The sequence below is a fragment of the Vombatus ursinus genome, unplaced genomic scaffold (assembly GCF_900497805.2).
Source record: "Vombatus ursinus unplaced genomic scaffold, bare-nosed wombat genome assembly UNPS02000577.1, whole genome shotgun sequence".
NCBI lineage: Eukaryota > Metazoa > Chordata > Mammalia > Diprotodontia > Vombatidae > Vombatus > Vombatus ursinus.
In genome coordinates, this window is record NW_020940355.1 from 3,313,787 (window position 1) to 3,340,092 (window position 26,306).

The window sequence follows — 26,306 nt, forward strand, 5'->3', positions numbered from 1 at the left end:
TCTTACTATATGCCAATGACTATGCTAATCACTGGAGATGCAAATAAAGGCATAAACAGTCCCTGCCCTCCAAGAGCTTACACTCTAATGCAGAAGTTTACAAGCTGCAGATTCTATTGCTTGGTCATTATGGTTGTTTGCCCTTTAAAGAGAACCAATAACCTCAGGATGTTGGGGTCATAATACAGTGTGTTTAGCTGTGGCTGTTAAGTTCAATATGAGTTTGGAAGGCACTTGGAATGGAAATGGCTCTGAATTTGCTCATCTCATGCTTCTTTTGTGCTACTATGATTCTTTGTTCATAGAGTACGGCATCTGCCGTACTAGGTGGGGACTATTAAAACCATTTCATTTTGCAAGTCCTCCACTCACCACCAAATGTCTCATTTCTGAAAGGAGTATTAATTCAAAGGCTTAAATTCATTGTATAAAAAATGATGTATGTAATAACAGTGTTTATATTAAAATTTATATTCTGGTACTGCTTTAAAAAAGGAAAAAGGTCAGATCAGTGGAAGAGATTAGGTACACAACATACAGAAGGAAATAAACACAGTAGTTCACTGTTTGGTTAACCAAAAGATTCCTTTCACTGGGGAAAAAAAATCACTATTTGACAAAAAAAATACCTCTAAGAAAACTAGACAATAGACTGGCAGAAATTAAGTCTGGACCAGCACCTCACAGCATACATCAAGATAAGCTCTAAATGGATACCTTAGACATAAAAAGTCATATCATAAGTAAATTAGAGCAGCAGGGGAAAAAATATCTTTCAGATCTATGGAGAAGGGAAGAGTGCATGATTAAACAAGTGTTTGAGAGGTTCCACACAAAATGAAAGATAGGATTTTTAATTATATAAAATGTAAAAGTTTTTGCATAAATCTAACATAGGAAAAAAAAGAAAACATGTTACTGGGGTGGGGGGAATCTTTGCAGCAAGCATTCCTGATAAAGTTCTTCTTTCCAAGATATATAAGGAACTGATTCAAATTCATAAAGCTTAGATCCATTCCCCAATAGATAAATGTTCAAAGTATATCTGAAAAGTTTTCATAGCAAAAAGCTCATATTATCAATAATCATATTTTTAAACAGCTCTAAATTCTCCAATAATTAGAAATATGCAAATTAAAACAATTTTGAGGTTCCATCTCACCCATATCAGACTGGAATAGATGACAAAAGAGGAAACTGACAAATGCTGGTAAGAATGTGGGAAAACAAACATACTTGTTCACTGTTGGTGGAACTGTGAATTGGCCCAGCCATTCTGGAAAGCACTTTGGAACTATGCCCAGAAAGATACTGAACTGTGCATATCCTTTGACCCAGCTATACTACTAGTAGGCCAATACTTCAAAGAAATCAAAGGAAGAGGAAAAGGATCTATATTACAAAAATATTTATAGCAGCTCTTTTCATGGTAGCCAAAAATTGGAAACTAAGGGTGTATCCCTCCCGGAATGGCTAAACAAATTGTGGTATATGAATCGAATGGAATGTTACTGAGCTTTAAGAAATGATGAAATGGACAATTTCAGAGGAAAAGGGGAAGACCTTTTTGAACTGATGCAGAATGAATTGAGCTGATCTAAGAGTACAATTTTTACAATGCTAAAAACATTATAGAGCAGAACAACTCAGACTTTAGAACTCTAAACAGTGTAATGATAAACCAGGAATCCAAAAGAATGAAGAAGACACATGCCATTCAATCCTAAGAGAGAGGTGATCAACTTAAGATGAAGAAAGATATATACAGTTTTGGATAAGGGTAATGTAGAAATGTGTTTTGCCAGACCTGGTAGACATGTAGTGAGGGATTTGTTTGGGAGAGTTTGTTGGTTAGTTTTGAATTTACTCAATGGGAAGGCAGAGAGGATAGTGGAAGGTACAGGATAATAAAGGGTGACTAGGTGGTACCAGGCCTGGAGTCAAGAATATGAGTCTTCCTGAGTTCAAATCTGGCTTCAGATACTTACTAGTTGTTTGACCCTGGGCAAGTCACTTAACCTCAGTTAAGTTTGCCTCAGTTTTCTCATCTGTAAAATGAGCTGGAAAAGGAAAAAGAAAACCACTCCAGTATCTTTGCCAAGAAACCCCAAATGGAGTCATGAAGAGTCAGATACCACTGAAAAATAATTGAATGGAATAATAAAAAATAATTTCAAAAATTGTTCTTTTGAAGTACCAGCTATCTCTGTTTACATTGAGAAAAGCCAGGGAAAAAACTAAAATGCAAAGGTCAGGAATACAAAGAGATAGAAATATGTACCTTTACATATGTTACGATTTAAATATATTAAATAGATATTGGATGGTTAATTGCAACTGCCACAAACATACATACATACATACATATATGTATATATTTATATATGTAATTCAACTGCCCCAGACAAGTAAACGTGTGTATTTGTTGTTGTCTTATTTGTTAAGTTGCGTCTGACTCCTTGTGACTCCATTTTGGGGTTTTCTTGGCAAAGATACTGGAGTGGTTTGCCATTTCCTTCTCTAGCTCTAGATTCTGATTATCTGTATCAAAGGTGTCAAACCAGCTGGCTACAATGCTACCCTTGACACTCCCGAGTGCTGCAGGAACCAGATTAAATGTAATTGGGAAATATTTAACAAAAAGAAAATACAATGGAACATAGATAATGTTAATATTTGGTTTTCTAAGCCAATCAACATAAGGCCAGGAATGTATCCCTAAGAATGTTGAGTGGCCTTATTTCTACTTGAGTTTGACATCACTGACTTGAGTGATTTGCCTGAACTATCAGGATCATCATAGGAATCTAATTCCTGTACACATTCTTCTTTTACGGGAGAAGGAAGCCCAATGAGCTATATTAAGGGTGATGCAAAGGACAAGGGAAGGACAGTTGTCTGGTTTCCAGTTCAAATAAACAGTATATTATGCTGCTTTCTAAAAATCTATTCATAATAAGTATATATTTCTGAGCTTTGCCACACCATTTCCCAAACCCATCTCCCTGACACTACAGTTCTTTCTCTTCCAGTTTACTATAATTTTTCAAATCCCCAAAAGTATAATAAATTTTAAAGACCTTTTTGAAAGACCTAAATATGTCAGAATTTAGGAGAAAAACAAGGGAAACAGAAAAAAAAAAAAAAAACCTCTGCCTATCTGGAAGGGTCCTAAAAGTTTAAGGCATATTAAGACCAAAAAAGTCCATTTAATTTTTTTGTGGAAAAAAATTACAACCTGGACAAGCTGCTTCAACTTATCTTTCCAGGCTTATTACATGTTACTCCCCTTAATCCATGCCATAATCCAAGCAACGGGCCTGCTTCTTGTTTTTCTTTTCAAAAATCCATCTCTTTTGATTGACTTTTTTTTCCTTGATTGCTCCTTGGTGCAGTTTAACTTTTGTTTTTTTATACCCCACCCAGCACAGTGCCAGGCCCATAATAAGTACTTAACAAATACTGATTGATTAATTAGAATACTTACCTTCATTCAAAGATCATATTAAGTGCTAACTCCAAATGAGACTTTACTTCATCTCACTGACTACTTATGCCTCTCATTTCCTTTCCCACAAAAAAAATTATCTTACATTTTCTTTGTATGTATTTAACTTTTATATATATATATATAAAATTTTAGGTTATTCACCACCACCCCTTCAATAAAATGCAGTTGCCTTGAGGCCAAGTACTGTTTCATTTTTGTCTTTATATCTCTAGTACCTGGCTCATACTGTACTTAACTGTATCAATGAATGGAATTCAAGAACTGAATAATTGATTGATTCCTTGGAATGTCAATTACTTCCCAAAAGGGATAAAGTTCACCTGATGACTTAATAGGGAAGCAATGGTCAAAGGAAAAAAATTTCTCCATAAAATAACTGATGGAGAGGTAGGACCACAAGCAATATATTCAACATTTATTAATATTTCTAACTCAGGAAGCCTGCCTTTTCAAATTCAGAATCCTGACAGAGAACAATAACTGGAGAGCTTTGGGGGATGCTGTTCCTCCCCATATACCAATCATGGGCCTTCTTTTGCTGTCTTCAGTCATATTGGAGGTTGGCCTTTTTGTCAGATATAGTTATGATGTCATATATACATTGCACTCTTAGGCACAGTCCATAAATTAGAGCTGAATTTAAGTAGCTTTAGCGGCTCTCTTCAATCTTCAGTTGGGATACTTCTAAACTTTCCAACAGTTCCCTCCTACATCACCATTCAGCCTTCTCTCAGAATCAACAACACTCAATAAGCAATAGCTTTAGTAGCACTATGAAAGTAGTTCCTGAGTACTAATGTCATCCTGGCTTGTCCCAATCTTGACCTGGAAGGATTAAGGAAGTAAGATGAGAAAAGTCCCTTGACAGTTGGTGCTTTCTCTCAATAAATTCTACCTACTGAATTCTTGTCACCTCCAACATAAAACTGTCCAAGAGATTTTCTGTTAATCTTTTGCAATAAGATCAATCAATAAACCTTTGTTAAATATCTATAATGGGAAATGATAAGATCATTGAAAAATAGAATGTAGAGAAAATGCAAAAGAAGGCCCACTCAAGACAGATTGCAAGGTAAACCCACAACTAAGGGATAGACCATGGATGATGATCCAGCAAAGGAGCATGAGGAGGGCCAAAAAGTTAGGAGAAGAACCAAGAAAGAGCAGTGTCACAGAAACCCAGAGAGGAAAGACTATCCAATAAGAGACATCAGACAAACAACAAAGTCAAAAACTTCAGAGAGGTCAAGAAGGATGAAATCATTGGTAACTTGAAAACAGTTATTTAGCTAAATGGTAGGGTCAGAAACTAGATTACAAGGGGTTGAGAAGTGATTAAAAAGAGAGGAAGTTTTTTGGGTTTTTTTTCCTAGGAGTTTGGCTGTGAAAGGAAGGACAGACACAGGTAGAGTCAAGTGAGGCTAGTTTAAGAACTCACTCAAGTCATTTACAAGCACAGTGTCAATTCACATTGACTACACATTCACTCAATCATACACTCAATTCATTCACTCAATTTTCCAAGACTTGGATACTTCTGTAGGTAGCAAGGAAGGAGCCTGTAGATAGGGAGACACTGGAAATTAGAGAGAGGGGAGAGAGATGATTTCAGAGCAAAGATGATCTGTAATGCCATAGTCATGCAAACAACATCCAATTATGGTTGAGACCAAAGGTAGCATGAAGTTTTCTTGCTCTCTCTCTAAAATTTTATGGCTCTCTCTATATAGCAAGTGACATCCTATCCACGGGTGGGGAATCTATGACCTCGGGCCCACATGTGGCCTTCTAAGTCCTCAAGTACAGCCCTTTGACTGAATCCAAATTTCACAGAATAAACCCCCTTAATAAAAGGTATAGACTATACCATTTCTCTTTGACTCTGGTCCATCTACCTTCACTAGAGAATCTCTTTAAAATACCATTTTAGAAACTATTGACTTACATATATTAATTACCATTCCTTAAATCTCTCCCTTCACTTCTCATAGTGACTGGCTACTGGTTAGTTACCTTAGAAGATGATGGAGGACAGATCCGTAACTAAAAATGTGTTTGTGGCAAGCCACATGAACTGCATCCTAAGCAAGTGCTTCCTAAGTTGAGTAGATGAAGGCTCAATACCACATTGTTGGAGGGAAAGATAGAAATCCCAGGACACTGACACAACATCATTGCTTGAGAGGCCAAGTGTTTTGAGGAGAACACATATCAGAGGAGCTCACCCCAGCCCCCAAACTGGTAGTTTCCTATTTTACCAAAGTAGTCTTGCTAACAAGGTGCTAAATTCCAATGTCCCTTGTTCTTGGACAGCAAAGTACCTTCTAAATGTATCACCTTGGGGGAAAGCTCTAATTGTCCCTATCAATATTTAGGCTCTGAGATCAACCAACAAAGTACTCTTAACTTTTGTTGAGAGACAGTGTTGGCCTTAGATTCAGACAACATGATTTCAAATGTCACCTCAGACACTTATTATGTGACCAAGGATAAATCATAACTTCTCTAAGCAGCTTCCTTTACTTTATCTGTAAAATAGAGACAATAATACTTGTAGTACCCTCTTCACAGAGTTGTTGTGAGACTGGCTTTGTTATACTTATAGCTTGTGTTATACTTACAGCTTCTTCTGTTACAAAAATACTTTTTGACTCTATGAAAATCTGACTTACAAGCTGTGCAAATACAGTATATATCAACATTGGTCCCAATAAATAGGTATAAAGATGGCCACTATAACATATACTATGATTTAAATATATGACTTGAATTTGATTAAATTTAAATATTATTTAAATATATTAGGTGATTAATTACAATTGCCACAAATATACCATATGTAATTCAACTGTCCCACACAAGCAAACATGTATACTTGTTGTTGTTCTTGTTCAATTATTTCTGACTCTTCCTGACTCCATTTTGGAGTTTTTTTGGCAAAGATATTGAAGTGGTTTGCCATTTCCTTCTCCAACTCATTTTACTGATGAGGAACTGAGGCAAACAGGGTTAAGTGACTTGCCCGGGGTCACTCAGCTATTAAGTGCCTGATGACAGATTTTAACTCATGAAAATGAGTCTTTCTGATTCCAAGCCCAGTGCTCTATCCACTGTGCCACCTAGCTGCCTAAATATATATATTAGGGCTCTTCAAAACATAAATACCTCAAAAATATCCACATTTTTATCAAAGACTTAGATAAAAGCATAGATATCATACTTATCAAATTTTCAGATGTTGCAAAGCTGAGAGGGATAGATAGCACATAGAGTTATATTATTACAATCCAAAAAGATTTTGACGGGCAAGAACACTGATTGGATCTAGGAAGATAAAATTTAATATGGATAAACCTAATGTCATACACTTAGTTTTAAGAAATCAACTTTACAAAAAGGGGATGAGGAGGCATTACCAGACATCAAATCAAATGAAAAAAAATGTGAATGTTAGCTGAATATAAGCTAAATATGAGTTAACAATATGATCTGGCAGCTCCTTCCCCTCTCAAAAAAAACTAATACCATCCTTGGCTGCATTAAGAAAAATAAAGTATCCAACAAAAGAAAGGTAATAGTGCTTTGCGGTGGTTTGATTGTGACCCCATGAACCACAGTATGCCAAGCCCTCCTCTCTTCCACTATCTTTTGAAATATGTCCAAGTTCATGTTCATTGTTTTCATGTTATTATCCATCCATCTCATCTCTGCCATCCCCTTTTCTTTTTGCTTTCAATCTTTCCTAACATCAGGTCTTTTCCTATGAGTCCTATCTTTTTAATATGTGACCAAAGTATTTAAACATCATCCTCATTATTTCACTTTTCAGTGAATAGCCTGAATCAATTTCTTTAAGTGTTGACTGATTTGATCTCCTTGTTTCCAAGGGACTCTCAAATGTCTTCTCCAGCACCACAATTTGAAAGTATCAATTCTTCAGCATTCAGTTTCCTTATAGTCCAACTCTCACAGCCATACGTTACTACTGGAAAAACTATAGCTTTGACTATACAGACCTTTGTTGGCAAGAAGATGTCTCTGCTTTTTAGTATGCTGTGCAGATTTGCCACAGCTTTCCTTCCAAGGAGCAAACTTCCTTTAATTTCTTGGTTGTAGTCACCATCCTACCTAGTCACATTACATCAGGAGAGACATTTCAAGGAATACAGGGATAAAGAAGAGAGTGTCCAGAGAACAGTAAACTAGAATAGAGTTCAGGATCATGGTATAACCCCATCATTCGGAGGACCTAGGTATATTTAGCCTAGAGACAACGACTTGGGAAAGATGAGAGCTCACTTAGGTATTTAAAGACTGCCATATGGGAGAAAGATTCTGGTAGACCCCAAAGGGCCCAAGTAGGAGCAAAGAACAGAAGTACAAGTAGAAAACAGGAAGATTTTGGCCTGATGTAAGAAACAACTTTTTTACAGTTACCCAAAAATGAAATGGAAAATCCAAGAGGGAAATAGGCTCCCCCTCACTAAATTTCTTCATTCAAAGGCTACATGAACTGATCAGAGATGTTGTAGAGAGGATACCTGTTTGGGTACAAATGTGGGACTAGATGACCTCTGAGGTACCTCCCAATTTTGAAATTCTGCACATCAAGCACAAACATCCATATGAATGAAAGCATAAAATAATCAGGATTTCAGAATCTGCTACTTATATGAACAGCACGAAGAATATTCAGTCAGAATTTTAAGAGTAATCAGATTTGGGAACAATATGGGTATGTTCCCATATTTATTATAGTTTTTGATGTATACCAATAATTTGCAAAGTAAATTTAAGAGCACAGGAAGTGATCATCTAAACATCATTTGCAAATAGGGAGCTTTATCAAAACAAAAGGATACTGTCTTTCTCTAACTTGATTTGTACAAGATTCTCCCAGTAACCTTACCATCCCTATGAAATTTTTATTGATGGGGTATTTTCTTTCTATATCTGCTAGTAAATTATATGTGATGCAAGTAGTACCTGAACTTTCCTGCCACCATTCATTCAGAAAGATAAATTGACTATAATGTCCCTCTAGCTAAGTCTTCATACTCAAAAAGTAATGTCTTACTAAATTTCAGATCAGAGAAATGAAAATTCAGCTATTTAGGTTCCATTTTGGATGAAATGTTGTGATTTTAAATTATATTTATAACCATTGTGGGAGTTTGGGAAGGGGAGGAAAATACTTTTGAGTAAAAATATTTAAAAACATGCGTGAGCCTCTTGACTTCATCTTTCACAAATCACTCTTAAACCATCATTACTTTGTATTGTATTGGGGTTCAAAATTAAATATAATACTAAAAGGCCCCCTAAGAATCCATCACCACCACTGAAAATGAAGCATCTGGATGACATACACTTCCCTCCTCTCAGTAGAGAAGTGGAGGACTATGGTTACCAAAAGTTGTATATACTATAAGGCACAGTTTTTCTGTTAGTTAATTCTACTCAACTTTACTTATTACAAGAAAGGACTTAATGAAAGGGTAGTATATTAGAAAGTGATTGCAATGTAAAAAAGAAGTACAAATAAAGTTTTTTTATAATAAATGAAAAAGGGAAATCAAACATCTGCTTGAACTGATCCTGGAGGATCAGTTTTAGTTATTTCCAAAAACAAATAGCAAGCTCACAATTCATTCTTTTGTACAGATGTAAGTAGCAAGTATCATAAATATGGACACAAAAGTGAATATATGTTAAAGAAAATACTTTGTTATCATCCTTCTAAACCACAAGTTAGAATCTTTCAGTGAATTCTCTGGCCACTCTACCTTTGAAATTTGTTAAGCGTTCAACTTTTTAAGGTAAAACTTTCAAAGTCTCCACCTCACTGGGAAAATGGGTGCTTATTAGAGCTTCTGCTTTGGAAACAAAATCAACAGTTTTCTGCTTTGCATTATGGGGGTGATGAAAATATTTTGTAGTGTGGAATATTGTTCCCAGAATTTAAATACCAATTAGATAAACTTTGTTCTGAGATCATAAAGTAAATATCAATTCTCACATAGCATACTTTGACAAAGGTATCATTTGTTTTTCAGAAAAATTAAAGCACGTCCCCAGAGCCAACATATCCTGATCCAAACATACATATGAAGAAGTTTATTTGGCTCATGGAGTTTTCCAAATCAGTAACTCAAGTGACAATCAAATTTTTAAAATTTCATAAAACTATATCTATCTTAATCTCCGACTCGAAGAGCACCACAGAGATTAGCTAACCCTCTCATTTTTACAGATAAGGAAAATGAGGCCAAAACGGCAATGTGACCTGTCTAAAGTCATACAACTGGTTAGCAGTAGGTAACAATCCTTTTATTCTTCCTTTTTCTTCTTCCTAAACAACCAAAAGGAACTATTCCTAATTTATCATAAGCTTTATGAACTAAGGTAACCACCTCAAAACTTTCCAAGTACCAATGATTACCATTTATTTCAAATTCAAAATTCAAAATCACCTGGAACTTGAGTCACTTCTACATGCCCATTTTAAATAATGGAAAACTATTGGTTTTCCGCAGTAGAATCCCACAGCTAACCATGGTAAACATATAATCTAGGAAAATAAACTATTTTCATATTACTTATGTTATCTATCCAGAATTGAGTTGCTTTTTCTCTGTAGTCAACATTAAGTTTCTTCATTATTTTCTGTCTCTAGGGTCTCTGCCAGGTATATATCGTTAACTAAGATAAAAATATCATTTAGGCTGTTTCTTTATTAGAATAATAACTCATTTTGGCAATAGAGCTTATTTTTAGACAGATTCTTAGGAATTCTTTTTTGGCACAATACTTTAGATCAATTCTGGATTTTGCTTGCTGAATGGAAAGAAAGTTTTTTTTAAGATATCACAGTAGAGAAACAAGGCAAATCTAGAACTTTTGCTAATATGCAAATGTAAATATAGCATTTTTAAAATTAGTAATGGATAAAATGGGGCATCTGCCCAGTTGACTCTGTAGACCACAAAGATGATAAGGACAACAAAGCACTTCTTTCCTGCTACGTATAACTTTTCTTGTGATCCAGGAAACATAACTTTTCTTAGAGATTGAAATTAAACTAACTTTGGAATATCTACCTTTTACTTACAAATCACATGCTGGTAGTAGATAAAACAAAGGTAAAAACTAAATATAGTAAGATTAGAGTAATTTCATCTGAAATACTCAGATCTCAACATACACAAAAGAAAAGGAGCACTTCCAACTAACCCAAAACAGAAAAACATATGGATCAGTCAACAGCTTGAAACAACGCATCGATTTTTTTGGCAATGACACAGATATTACCAACAGTAAGAACCACTGATGAAGTTCCCAAAAGAAACATACCTTCTTCCATAAGGCAGAGAATTCCCAGTGATCAAGAAGTTGTATTTCCAACAGTAACAGTATCCTTCATAATAGTCATGTCATATCCAAAACTCAATTCTTAAACGATAATCCCAAGCGAAGGTTAGCGTCTTTCACTCCGTAATTGTTTGGCCTGGCTATATCCATTGTCAGAAATGTCCAACAAAAACAATGCAGCCTGGAGAAGGTACCTTGCTAGAAAGGTATTCTAGCCATTGTCTTGCTTCCTAGATGTTGCCCATCATCATTCTGGCACCTATACAAATGAGGTATAGTTAACTTCCAATGTATAAGCTACATATTCAATCATCTAAAGTACTTTCAACATCACTATTTTTCTCCCAAACTTAAAGAACAAGAACCATTCTAAAGCCAGTGTTTTAAATAATAACTCAGTTTATGACTTTCTACAGTTAGATGGACACCAGCACTAAACAAAGGGAGTTTTCCCAGTTATTAGCAACAAGTTCACTTTGATGCTTGATTTTGTGTCAAACTGAAAAGGAAGTTCCCTGGAAGTAACTGCTTCGGAAAAATCCTCTGCTACTGATACAGAAGGAGAAGAGGTAGACAGTAAGCTGAATAAAATTGTGATTAATCATCACCTTCTAATTTGGTTGATCCTAATACACCCTGGTTGCTTCTGATTAGCCACTAAAATAAAAACAAATACAAACCAGAATGGCTAAAGCCCAAGGCATTCCTTCAAGACCCTTCTCCAGATTCACACTTCTGCCTGTAGGATGCCTTTGCCAGGGGCACTACTAAGAAAACCTATTCACTCAATGACAAAGCAGAATCACAAAGTTTCCAAAACAACCAAAAAAAGTGAAATAGAGTGGGGAAAGGAGATTTAAAAAAAAAGAAAGAAAGATTTGGGGTTTTCTTGAGGTGCTAATTATTTTTCCCATTTAGTCAGGAATATACACAGGAAAAAATCGAAGTTGAGATACTTAGAAATAAAGTTAAGACGTATTTCTTGCCCAGAGAATACCAGGCTGAAAGCCTCCGGGTGGGAACCGCCTTGCGAGCCAGGAGAGGCATTCATTACTAGCCATCCCTTTCTCTCGGGCGTGGCAGGCAGTAACAAAAGGTTAAGGTGCGAAGGCGGGGCGAATGCGCTAGTGGGAGCCTCTGGAGCTTCCATCCCTTTTCTGTACATTCAAGTTAAACAGATGCTTTGAAAGTTTGGGCGTTGGGCTGCTGTGGGGGGGAGGAGGTAGGGACTGGAGTAAAGGGGAAGGGGTGCGGATGGGCGACAACAATTACATCGATTATTCTGGTTGAGTCAGGCAACTGGAAGGGATGGGAAGGCCGCCTTGAAAAAGCCTTTGGTCCACTCTGCCACCCTTCATCCCTTTCCTTCTCGCTGCGCAATACCTGGGGCAGCCACTCCCCACCCCAAACTTTCGGAACTCTCCATCCATTCACTGCAGTCCCCCCCCCCCCCCCCCTTCCCGGCAACATCCCAAGCCCAGAAGGACCACATGCACCGGACCCTCTTCTTCCCTCTTGAATCCTATTGTTGGCCCTTGTTTGCATTGTACTTTGAGTTCGCAAAGCACTCCGCAGACAGCAGTTATAGAATGCCAAGATTAAACGCTCCTCGCCCCAACCTTATCTCTGTCTCGAGCTACGTGACCTCCCCATAGCCCCGCCGTGTCCCAACAAAAATAAACTTTCCCAAATTCGGGATATTTAAGTCTGTTATACCCAGGGGTAGGGGGCATAGAAGAATGGAGGTAGCAACGGGACAGGACACATTTCAGATAATCCTCAAAGCAATGCATGAAGAGCAAAGTTGGACTGGTTTTTGCTTATTAAAAACAAAACAAAGAACCTAAATCTTGCGTGTTTGTGGAAGGAACAAAAGGGAAGAGAGTTGGGGAGAGAAGATACAACTTACCAACAAAACTTTGCCACTTATGACTTCTCAGTTCCCAGCAGGGCAGGGCGGGGAGGGGTTAGGTAGGGGGAGACTGACCAGATAAAGGAAAAGAAAAAGAGATAAACAAGGAAACAAACTCACCTTCTTTTCCCCCCTCTTTTATCCATTCTAAAAGAGATGGTTCTCTAACTCCAGTTCCTAAAGCCCCCGAACTTGTTGGGTGCCTAGCGCTGGAGAGAGTCTCTCCAGCAAAGTTGTGAGAGGAAAGATAACCAGGCGTCAGAGAGGAGGAGGATGGAGAGAGTTCATCAGAGTTTCCCCTTTTGTTCCAAGTCCCCGAGCAGACAAAGAGCCGGCGAGCGGCAGCAGGTTTCTCCCTCTCACCCCCTTCTTCCTCTTTCCCTCCCTCACTCTCCTCCCCGCCACCCTCCCTCTTCCCCACATCATCCAGCCCCTGAGTGTAGCCAAAGAAGCAACTCAGGTCTGCCTCTGTCCTTCCCTATTTTCTTCAGTCTATTATCACTCCAACTTTCCCCGCAACCCGCGTTTTCTATGACCTCTTCTTCAGAACTTCCCTCTAAGTGAACATTGTGCCTCTCCCCTCCCTCCCCAGCCCTCTCGCCAAGCCTCTCGCCCTTCCCTCCCTTTCCCTCCCGTCCCCAATAAAATTAAGGGGGGGAGACTCTGAAATCATTATTTCCGGTAGATGCACCTCTTTGTCTGGATTCCCCCCGACAGTCAATGAGAACAATCCCTCCTGGTATCGGATTTCGACCAGTTTTTTATCATCCCAGGGGACCAAATGCTGAGTGGGAGAAAAACCAAACACAGAAAGATAAAACTGCATAAGCAATAAGGGGGAGAATGGAAGCATATTCTCCCAACTTTTAGACTCGCCCCCTCATCTCACACACACACGCACACCCCAAACACGCCCCCTGTCCTGCTCTCCCTAAAGAAAATGTAAAAGGAGCAAGAAGTGGGTTTGAAAAGTTGGATGGCTCCCGCCTCCCCCTTCCCAGTCCCCTTTACTTTGGAAAGACCTAGCGATCTTCAGAACAAAGCCCGTACCGCAGTTGCCCCGCAGCTACATCAGGGACCCCTTCCACCCCACTCTCCATCCCTTTCTGGATACCTGTTGCTCAAGTAGCCGCTGAGATCCGACAGGCTTCGCGGTTCGCAAAATCCCACCTACTCTTCCAGCCCAGCGCCCCTCACCCTTTTCCATTATTCCCCCTCAAACTTCAGCCAGTAATGAGAGGACTCTCTTTTAAAGTACACGAAGTTCTCAACTCCTGCTCGCTGGACCCATACCCCCCAGCCCTAGTCCTTCAATGCTGAGGTGCTAACAGGGTTGTTCTGGGCACAAAGGGACAAGTCTTAAGCGTCCACCCCCAGCCTCCCTTCCCACCCCTGTACATCCTCAAACATCATCCCCACTAGCTCCCACTTGCCCAAGGGCAAACTAGGCATCCATGAACTGGACGTTTGCCTGACCTTCCCTCAGCTTTTCCCACCCTGTCCTCTCCCACTCTTGGGCTCAATCTTTACTCCGTACAGTGTAGATGGAGGACCCCTGCCCCAGTCCTACCGCTGTCCGTTAATTTCTCACCCCAACGCAACTAGGCTACCTCCCTGAGTAAGAGTGAGTACAGGGCTAACTTTGCTCTCCCGATTTTTGAAAAGGCAATGCAGTAGAGTGGGATGCAGGGATGTGGTGCGGTAGGAACGGGGTGAGGGTGGAGAAATAATTTCGTAATAGGAGGAAAGAATTCTCCAAAGCAAATTGCCACTCACCTTCAAGGAGGTGTCATGCACACACCTTCACCCCGCCCCTTCCCTCTGAGTTCCTGGATCTTTTGTGTGCGGTCTGATTTGTGTGAGTGCGTGCTTTGCGAGGGTCTGTGGACAGCTTGGTTTGGTTTAGTTTTCTTGTGGGGGTGGAATGGATGTTTGAGATGGGACGGCGTAAGGAAAGTGGGGAGGGGGTGGAAAGGCAAGAAAGGGGAAAGGGGAGTGAATGTTAATTGTTGCTTTCTAGACGTCTTCACTCCAGACCACTCTGTCCCACTGCCTGGTTCAGTGACTCTTTCCAAAGGTCTCTCCCCGAAAGCAGAACAAAGAAGCTGGGAAGAGCTCGGTTCCCCCTCTCCCCGGCTATCTAATTTTCACGTGCTCATGAATCTTTGCAACTTTACTACTTAACTTACACTGGAGTGCCTGAGAGCGCTCAGAGTTGCGTTGTCCTCCCCGCGCATCCCAGACAATAAACGCCCCTCCCTCCCGCGCTCCAGTGTCTGACAATGGAAGAATCGCAGAGAGGAGTCGAAAGTATGGGGCGGGGGGGGGGGGGGGGGGCGATGCTATAGAAAGTTGCAGAAGACGCAACTAATCTCCCTCTTGCCAGTTTCAACGCGAGTATTTCCTAAATTTGGGTTGATGTGTGGGGGCAGGGAGGAGGGAGGAGAAAGAATTGTTCATCTGATGAAAAGACAGAGATGTGTGTGTGTGTGTGTGTGTGTGTGTGTGTGTGTGTGTGTGTTAGCTCCAACGTTGCTATGCACTGGATCCCGCCCCGCCAGGACTTTAGCAAGGGAGAACAACAACCCTGAAAGGATAAACTACTGGAGGTGGGAAACTTCACTTTCCTATTACCGCCCCAGCCCCCACACTTGTGAAAAGATAGTTAAAGCGCCTGCAGAATTCTGCCGTCAGTAAAGTCCTTTTATTGGAGTTGAAAGTTTTCCTGGCCAACCACCTTTTAAATTAAGGTTCAGGCTCCTTTAGAATCCTACTTTCTCCTTATTGAGTTACCCCAGTCACCTTAATGCTGTAAAACCTCTAAGGAATAAAGGAAAGGGGTATATGGCCCTAACTCCCTCCCATCTTTAAAAATGATCATCCTTTGGTAAATTCAGGCCAACTAAGAAGACCTATTTGTCAAGAGTACAGAAGTTATCTTGCTCCAAGGAATATTTCCATAAGTTCTGCAGTTCCTTCCTCTTCATTTGATAAGATCTAAGAGAATGAATGATCAGTCTAGAAGGAAACCACTGTTCTTCCCCTCCCAACCCCCCACAAAAAGTTTATTGAGGAAATGATCTGACAAATCTTCTATGATCTAAATGATACTCAGTCCTACAAGGATTTTTAATGGTTTAAGATGTTGATGCTTTTAAAACATCTCTTGTCTGAGCTTTATCATTTCTCCCTCCTTCCCTTCCCTCTCTCCCCCCACCTCCCTCACCAGATGTGCTTTTGCTGAGTAGAAGGTGCTGCTTTGATTAGTACGGATTCAAAAAAGGCTTTCCCTTTCCCATCCTCCTCAGGGAGATAACACGGAATAATGGCCTATACTTCTGAATATAGTTAGAAGTCAGAAGACCCAGGTTCTAGTCCTGGCCTTAACACTTATTAGTCATGTGACAGACTGGTGTGACAATATGTTGATTTCACATGTGTCATTGTTTCAAGTTACAAGAACAACTATTTTGGAAATCACAGTACAGGAAACATCCACATAAGAGATTTAGTTGAGACTGAAGGAGACTCCTGAGTTGCCCTGCTCAGATACCCATGTTTTTCGCCATTCAATGAAAATTTACAAAATAAAATATAGTGGGAAATGACCTTGTTTCTGACATGCTCAGTCACAGAAAGGTTTGACTTTAACATTCTTATATCTGAAGCACCTTTCTTCAGATTTGATGTAGGGAAAAAACAATACAATGGGAGTAATAAAAGAACCACTTTTTATTTTGATTGAGTTGGAAGAGATTTGAAAGGCATTTAACCCAATTTCTTGTTACAATGAAGGAGAGTGATAAATTCAGACTATACAAATCAATCCCCTCCAATGTTTCTATGAATGAATGAATGAATGAATGAAAAGCATTTATCAAGTATTAAATGTTAATTATTAAGTATTTACTATATACCAAGCACTATACTAAGCACTGGGGATATAGAGAGAAAATCAAGATCATTCCTGTTCTCAAGGTGCTCACATTTCTAAGTAGGGATCACAATACATATATATGAAGGTTCAGTTGTAGGGCATATGGAAAGCCCCAATGGTCTTTAGGGTTAGCAGCAGGGTGAATGGCAAGGACAATTACATATGAACTGTTCTTTAAGATTTCTACTGAGGAAAAATTTTCCATTAAATAACTCTGCTAAAAGTCTGATGTACAAAAATCTATATAGACATGACACGAATATATGCTTAAGATTGATTCCCCAAAGGACATGAACAATTAATTATCAAAGAAAGAATTCAAACTATCAAAAATCACCTGGAAATACAAAATCAGAAAAATTCAAATTAAAACATCTTAGATACCACTCACTTGAAAACCTTAAAGCTAAGTAAGATGCTAAAGATTGGAAAATTCATTGTTGGAAGTTTCAATGCTAATTACCTGCTGGTGGAGCTGTGAATTGACTCAAAAGTTCTAGAGAACAATTCAAAATTATGCAAGGAAAGTTAGTAAATTGTTCATACCCCCTGACCCAGAGATTTCATTACTAAGACTATATACCCTGAGGAGATTACTGAGAGCAAGAAGGGAAAAAAAAAAAACCCTGTGTATGAAAGTGTCCATAGTAGCGTCATTTGTGACAACAAAGAGTTGGAAACAAAATATGTTTGTCTGGGGAATGGTAAACAAATTATGGAATATGAATGCAATGCAATATTATTGCATTGTAAGGAATTATGAATGTTAAGAATTCAAATAAACAAAAGAAGATTATGAAAAGACAAAATACAGAAAATACAGAAAAAAGGAAACATTACACAATGATAACAACAATGAGAATGAAATCAGCATGGAAAGGCACAGAGCATTAAAGTTAATACCATACTGCCAAAGTTAAAAGACAAACCTTTTCTTTGTGTTAATAATCCATAATGTTTTCTGTCTCAAGAACTGAACTTTGGAAATGGGATTATTGGGGTATTTGTTAGAAAGTCTCTATTGATTTGGAATTTATGCAAAGAAAAGTTTTTAAGCTGTCAGTGCTCTTTGTATTGGCAATATATCTCAAATAAAACAGAGGCCAAAAAAAAAGGGAGGGAGGGGGAAACGGTCCCTTAAATACAGAGATGTTCATAGTCTTCTTTTTGTGGTACCTAAAAAAAAAAACAACTGGAAAAAAACACATGGCCATCAGTTGAGAAATGGTTGAGCAAAAAATGATGCAGTCAACTAAGCAGTACCTGGAGAATAATGCATATAAGGCATAAGATAATTTAGCAACGTGGTGTAGTGGGGAGGGAATCAAATTTGGAATTACAAAGACCTGGGTTTGAATCCTGCCTCAGATAAGTTCTTATTGTGTGACACTGGAAAAGTAATTGTACTTCCATAGGTCTGTTTTCTTATTTGTAAAGTGAGAGGGTTGGATTTTTTGATTTCTAAGTTCCTTTCTAACTCTTAAGTATATCATTCTACAACCCTATTCCAGCAGCTAGGTGGTGCACTGGGTTTGGAATCAGAAAGACTCATCTTCATGAGTTCAAATCCTGCCTCAGACACTTACTAGCTATGTGACCTGGGCAAGTCACCTATCCCTGTTTGCCTTAGTTCCTTATCTGTAAAATGAGCTGGAGAAGGAAATAGCAAACCACTCTAGTATCCTTGCCAAGAAAAACCCAAAATGGAATAACAGATTTGGACAAGACTCAACAACAACAACAAATGATCCTATGCATAAAAAGTCAATTGAATTCAGAATAAATGCAATGATCAATATTGAATCTAGAGGTCAGATGATGATGGATGAATAATGTGACAGACTTGGGCAGACACAGTTACTATACTGGTCATTTTTACTTAACTGTTTTTCTTTGTTTTGAGAAATTCAGAATTGGAAATAGGGGGATAGATAGTAAAATAAATATGTTTCAAAATATCAACAAGAAAAATTTTAAGCAAAGTATATTTTGTCAAAAAGGTGTCAACTAATTTAGATATAATAATAAAAATGAAATTTCTAATAAAAGAGATTTTATAATGTTTTTAGGCAAATGGTTCACAGAGTCCACTGACCAATTAATTATGCAAATCCTTTTCTTAACATCATTTACCTCTGTCACTATTTTCATCCATTATTTGGGTTATCGCTCTAAAGGCTAGATGGTCTCTGACTCTAGACTCTGAGGTCTCTTGCAACTCTGAGATGCCTCTCCTTCCTAAGTAACCAAGGTCAATTAGCGGGTAAGTGCTCTCAACACTATAGATTACTGTCACAAATCTCAACTCCCATACTTTCTCCCCTCCATTTCACTTTCACTCAGTCATTTGCATTTGTTTTGTTCAACATGCAAGTACTTTTGATTTCTGGTTTTGGAAAAATTTGGAAATTTGGAAAAATCTTGAATTCTTCCCACATTTCCTTCCTTCCTATTTATTCTAGATTATGAGGAAATTTGCTTTTACACATGAATTAGTCTAGCAGTAACAACTAATGGTGGCTGGGAAGACAGAGTGGAACAATCTCCCTCTCCTTCACTATGAACCCATGCATGTGGAACTGGACTGGTTTCATTCTGGGGTAGGAGAGGGGGAAATCTTGACCTCTAAAGAGAGGTTAAGTTCATTTTCTCACACTTTCTGCTCATTAGATCCTCACACTGTTGTCCTAAGGATGGCTTACTTATATTGGTGGTTTGGGTTCATTTCAAGGATCTCCTTAAGGGCAGAATAGAAATGTATTTGATGTATAATATAAATCAGATATGGAGCAAGTATTTGTTTCCTATACATGAAAGAAATGCAGAACTCAAATTATGTTCTCTCACTAACACAAAGGCTTAAAATATCATTCATATAGATGATAGGTAAGTGGAAGATAGACTAGATATTAGATAGATGGATGGATGAAGAGCTCACTATGTGCCAGGTTCTTCGCTAAATGTTGAGGCTCCAAATAAAAGCAAACTAAACAGTCCCTGCCCTCTAGGAGCTTACATTCTAATGGGAGAAGATAGTACATAAAGGGAAGCTGGAAAGGAGATAAGGTACATCTGCAGTAGCATGGCTGGAGATGCCCCAGAAGTGTGCTGGACCCTTGGAACCATTATAACATCTGAGGATGTTGATACTTGAACCTCATCAAGATATAAAGTAGGATTGCTGAAAAGACATTGTAACATTTCTCCTTGGCTCTTCACTGTTTCCCTCAAAATCCTGTCTATTGGCCAGGCAGGCTAGGGATCGGCTTTCTTGTTGGTATTCATCTTCTCCACTGTAGAAACTTCTCCTGTTGCCAGTCAAGGTAAGCTTCCACCTGATGGGCTCAAGACCTCCAGAGCACTCAGATTCACAGGGTGGCCTCCAAGCCTGGATACACATATAGATATTCATCCAACCAGACTCAAGCAAAAAAACACAAACACGAAGAAGCAGCACAAAATTCAGGCTCCAAAGTTTGTAATTTCTGCTGAAGTAGAAGGGTGAAGGGAAAGTAAGCCCTTTTCCCTATCCCTTTCAGGATATCTACTCAGGAGAAAGACAAGGAAGGGGTTGAACTACTAACATTTTAAAAGGTCCACTGAATCACTATGTTCAATGAGAGGATTCCTTCCTAATATCAAAGTGCTAGGCCCCCTCAGCACAAAGCCACATACACGGGCAGCCTGAAGCAGTCGGGAATTTCACTGTCCCCAAAGTGCTAAGTGCAGAGTTAATATCTGGGGTAAGTTAGAAACAGAAAAGGCAACTCCAACTCTGTTCCATAAGTTGGCCCTTTTACACTAATCTATTGCTTCTTGTCCAACAGAGATTTAGAAGCAATTGTGCTTCTAAGAAGCAAATTCCAAGAAGAAAGTAGAACTGAACACTACCTAAAGTTTGTTTTATATTTGTCTTATTAGCACAGTCTCTGGTACACAGTAAGTACTTACCACGTGCTTGTTTCTTTCTTCTCATTGCCTTTCCTAGAAATGATCAGCTCTGCAACACCAGTTTTCTCTGTAAGTTACCAATTTTTGGAATCCTTTCAACTAAGATTTCAAACTTGCTGAATTTATATTTTAAGTCCTTTATCTGCTTTTTTTCTCTAATTTCAGCACTTATTGTGATCTGCCACTATTTTTGTCTGTTTCATGAATTTTCATTAAAGCAGAGAAAAGGAAGAAGCAGATTTTTGTGAATGACTTTCTATAGCAAACCATATCTTGATTGACCCACAACTGAAATAGAGGTACAGAGAATGTAAGATCCACTGTATTTGTTGCTTATTGGTTTTAAGAAAACATTTGACTCAGTAGTGTCAAATGAAGCTTTGACAGCTCTTCTCAAACCTGGTACCTCCCATGTATCCATTAAGACCCTATAAGAATCTATGACAAATACAATTATGGAGATAATTTTGTTCAACAAATACAAGCTTCATGTCCACATCACATGAGGTGCTAAACAGGAATAAATATACTCACCTAAATTATTCATTGTTGTTGTGGCAAACATCTTGTGTAAATTCTGAACAAAGGAAAGATGCTTTATTGTTGACAAGATTCTCCAAATATCTCTTATTTAGGAAACATTTTAAGCCTTGGATTACTACAAAGTCTCCTCAGTGAAAACTACATGTGAAAGGGATTAGCACACAACAGAAAAAACATGAAATGCAGCCAGATGGAAAGCCCAGTGTATTAATATTAGCAGAAGTAGTAATAATAATAACCAGCATTTATATTATATTTATATAGTATGTATATTGCAAAGTACATATGTTAACTCATTTGAGTTAGGTATTAGGTCCATAGATATGTATATCTTTGATAGATGGATGATATTGTAGATGGACAATCAATCAGAATCAAGTAATCTTGAATTACTTGGTCCAGAATCAAGTAATAGGAGGAAGAGATGAGGCTAGATCACATTGGAAAATTAGGTAGGATCTTAAGTAACAAACAGTACCAAACTACTCCCTATACTTTAAAAGCCCATCTCTTTAACACCAGTGTTTTCCCAGGGATCCTATACAGACATAAATCATGGGACGTCAGGATCTCAAATCTGCAATTACTGTGCACTGAGAAGGCATTAGAAAGATGTATGGCAATTATAAAAGGTTATCAAACCACAATGTGCTCTCAAGAAGGGGAGCAAAAGACACGATCAGGGATTATTTTCTAGAAAAGGAGGTGGGCAGAAATGTAGTGAAAATGAGAAGCAACAGTAGACATACTGTTCCCAATACTATATCGGGAATAATACAAAGGCTTCTAGTACATTGGGTAGATCTTTATGTAGGACTTATGGGGAAAGCTGGATAATACTTACACAGAGCAAGAAGGGATTTTAATCTACATTCATTTAGAAATAGAGAATCAGAATTCGAGAGATAGAAGGAACTTAGAGACCAGCTACTACAATCCCTGTTTTACAGATGAGGAAATTGGAGAGATGAATTAATTTACCTAAGCTTCTGTGAAAGCTGAAGCAGAATGTACATGCAAACCCAGCATGCAAACCCAAGTCTCCTGACTCACAGGTCGTATCTCTTTTTATTTGACCTCTACAGGAAGGACATGTACCCGGAGGGATAAAAAAAAATACCAAAGTGATCACTACTGACCCAATTCTCTTTATTATTATGCTATAATATATGGTGCTAGTCTAGTGGCAAGGAGATAATTAGGGACCTCAACCATCTAAGTTCCCCCTAATTTACTCGATGCAATTATAAGATGTAAAGGGCAGTGTTAAAGTTTTAAGAGCTTAAAGAAATATAAAGAAGTGTTTGTACCTTGTTGTTCCTTTAGAAGGCTGAAAAAGCTCCTCCATCAGTTTGATGGAATTACAAGGTGGCTAGCCATTGACTGCTGTAGGAACAGCTAGGTGATGAAGTAGATAAAAAGCAGGGCCTGGAGTCAGGAAGACTCATCCTCCTGAGTTCAAGTCTGGCCTCAGAACTTTAGCTATGTGACCCTGGGCAAGTCACTTGACCCTATTTGCCTCAGTTTCCTCATCTGTAAAATGAACTTGAGAAGGAAATGACAAACTACTCCAGGATCTTTGCCAAGAAAACCCCAAATGGGGTCACAAAGAGTCAGACACAACCAAAACAACTACTGAACAACAATAACAATAACACATTAGCTAAAGGATCTGTCAAACCTTGTGTAGCCTTAAAAGAATGAGCTAGCTTTGCCACTCTAGACACAATTTCTAAAGAGTTAGTTGAGGGCATCCCTTCTGACAATCACGGAGAGAACCAGAGGAAGAGCCTTGCTCTTGAAAGCCTTTGTTTTTGTCCTTTTCCTTTTTTCTTCTTCTGGTGTGGGGGTTGAGGGGCAGAGTAGAGAGAGAAGGAAAGAAACATGAAAATGATATGGGAAGAGAAAGAACATGAGGGTCCTGTAGCATTAGAGGCTTTGGCCGCTTATGTTCACTAAATGTGTGCCTCTACACTCTTCTGTGTGTGCCCACCCTTCCCATTCGCACTGCGCATATTTGTGGGGGAATGCAGCCAAGTTTAGAGGAGGGAGGTTGTTTTATTATTTTAGTGTTCATTCTATGACATTTCAGTGAATATCTTTGCTTTGAGCTAATTGTGTCAACTGTCTGGCTATTATAAATAAACATATTCAAGAACTATAGTTTTAAGAGTACTTTGTACTTTGAATCTAGGGCAGTCATCTTCCAGGGTAATCAACCTATGAGTACCAGTTGGTAGGGAAGGGTATCCTGAAGGGGATGCTGCACTATTCTGATATTGTATATACTAACCATATATTCACCTTGGTTGGAACTATGTCTAAGGGGACATGAAATTTACCTGGCTTTTAATACAAGGTAGAACTTTCATACTTAAAAAAATACCTCCCTCAACGCTGTACCTGCTTTCCCAAAAGATAATTGGACAAATGAAATTCCTTTTTATTTTCAAATCCTGTGACTTGATCTAATGGTAGAAAATCCACTAGCCACTGAGGTACCACATCACACCTATCAGATTGGCTAACATGATAAAACAAGACAATAATAAATGTCAGAGGAGATGTGGGAAAATTGGAACACTAATACATCGTTGGTGGAGTTGTGAACTGATCCAATCATTCTGGAGAGCAATTTGGAACTATGCTCAAAGGGCTATAAAATTGTGCATACCCTTTTACCCAGCAACACCACTTCTAGGCCTATATCCCAAAGAGATCATAAAAATGAGAAAAGAACCCACATGTACAAAAATATTTATAGTAGGTCTTATTGTGGTGGCAAAGAATTGGAAATTGAAGGGATGCCCATCAGTTGGGGAGTGGTTGAACAAGTTGTGGTATATGAATGTAATGGAATACTGTTGTGCTATAAGAAATGATGAGCAGGCAGACTTCAGAAAAACCTGGAAAGACTAGTGTGTACTGATGCTGAGTGAAGTAAGCAGAAGCAAGAGAATGTTGTACACAGCAACAGCCACACTGTGTGATGACTGACTCTGATTTGGCTCTTCTCAGCAATGCAAGGATCTAAGACAACTTCAAAAGATTCATGATGGAAAAGGCTGTCCACATCCAGAGAAAGAACTATGGAGTCTGAATGCAGATAGAAGCAGACTATTTGCTCTCCTTTTCCTTTCTTTTGTTTTATTTTTTTTTATTGCTTCATTCTCATAGTTCCTCTCATTAGTTCTAATTGTTATGTACACCATGATTAATGGGAAAATATGCTTAATATGAATGTGTAAGTAGAGCCTATATCAGATTGCACACTGTGTTGGTGGGGGTGGGGAGAGAGAGGAGAGTGAGGAGGAGAAAATTTAAAACTCAAAATCTTATGGAAGTGAATGTTGAAAACTAAAAATAAATAAATTTTTTTTAAAAAAAGAAAACACATTATCAAATCATCAGTCTTTTCTGCCATTCTATCACCCTAATGAATTGAGATTATATTTTGTAACTCCTATTCACATACAAAAAATGAACTAAGATCTTATAATATTTCCCTGTCTTCATACCACTTAACTAGATTTGAGTTTTAACTGTTTCTGTTAGTTGCCCCCAAGCCTCATTTACCTCTTTCTCTTGGCTTGAAGAATATCAGCAGCACCTTCATCAGCAAGACCCACAGGTTTTCCATGGGCCAACCAATTTTGTTCAGAAAAACTTAAATGCAAATGTGCCAATGTATTAGATATTAATACTGTGAGGATAGGTGAGAACATCAAGTTGCATCTTTAACATCTACTCTAAAGTATGGTCCTCAGGCTCAAAGACCTCAAACTTTGACTGATATACATTGGTAAACAAGCTTAGAGAAGACTGACTTACCAGAGAAGCATCATGGCATGGATACAGAGCCAACCTTGGATCTAAGAAGATCTGAGGTTAAGTCTAGCTCTGACACATATTGAATGTGTGATCCTGGACAAGTCATTTAACAATTTAGTCCTCTGTACTACTCTATAAGAATTAGACATTGGGGGACAGCTAGGTGGAGCAGTAGATAGAGCACTGGCCCTGGAATTAGGAGGACCTGAGTTCAAATCTGGCCCCAGACATATAACATTCACTAGCTGGGTGACTCTGAGCAAGTCACTTAACCCCAATTGCCTCACCAAAAAAAAAAAAAAAAAGAATTAGACACTGTAGAGAAGGTGTCAATCCGCATTTGAGTTTCCATATCCAGGAGTTCCCTATACTAATGAAGTCATAGACCCTCATCCTAAATCCCTATTATCTATTTATCTACCTATCTATCTATCGATGTCTACACATACATACTGTCCTTGAAAAACAGGGAATGTTTCATTGATTTAAAATGGTAGACTTACCTTTTCGGCTTCTAGAGTAGTACCATGCTGTGCTTTTTGAGAAACTGAGCCAAAAGTTACCAGGTCAAAAGATGGAATCAAAGCAAATGGAGTCAGATGGTCTTGAAGAATATTTCGCCTATTCTATAACACAATCTGGCAAACTACCCTTATACTTTTCCAGTAATTAGAATATTCATAGTGTCCAGATTCAGGGGCTCGCTCTCTCTCTTTCTCTCTCTCTCTGATAAAGAAAAAAGAAAAAGGCTTCTATTAGCAGTCTTTCATTTTTGGTCTTCAAGTTGGACCTCTACCCTTCTCTTCATATTTGCTTAAAATATCAGTCTCATACATTTCCACTGGCTTTACTTGCCAATATTATAATTTAATTTTATATTTGTTACATTTATATTTGTTATATTTATATATTAATTTTATATTTATATCAATAATATATTTACATTTACATAGTTTAATTTTATATATCTATATATAAAGTTTCTCCCACTGCTTCTTATTTTCTCTTTCTCCTTTTTTTTTCTTTTTAAGATTTGGTCTCCACATCTTGTCCAGGCTAGAAGCACAAAAGGATTATTCATAGGCCCAATCCCAATACTGACTGGCATGGAAGTTTTGACCTGCTCTATTTCTAAGTTGAGCCAGTTCACCTCTCCTTAAGAAACCTCACTTTCAAGAATCACCATATTAATGCTGGACTTAGTGCAGACACCCAATTGGCTTAGCCTCTTGCATCTGAGAACTTGAAAA

At 38.3% G+C, this 26,306-nt stretch overlaps 1 long non-coding RNA gene across 4 annotated transcripts in view; it reads right to left on the reverse strand.

The window, feature by feature from the left end:
• The window catches only part of LOC114030236, a 424,548-nt gene extending 411,419 nt beyond the window's left edge, over window positions 1-13,129 (reverse strand). For all 4 annotated transcript variants that reach the window (XR_003567601.1, XR_003567597.1, XR_003567591.1 and 1 more), the window contains exons 1-2: window positions 12,915-13,129; window positions 10,865-11,141 (exon numbers count right to left, since the gene is read on the reverse strand). This is a non-coding gene — a long non-coding RNA (uncharacterized LOC114030236). The remainder of the gene's footprint in view (window positions 1-10,864; window positions 11,142-12,914) is intronic.
• Between the last annotated feature and the right edge of the window lie 13,177 nt (window positions 13,130-26,306).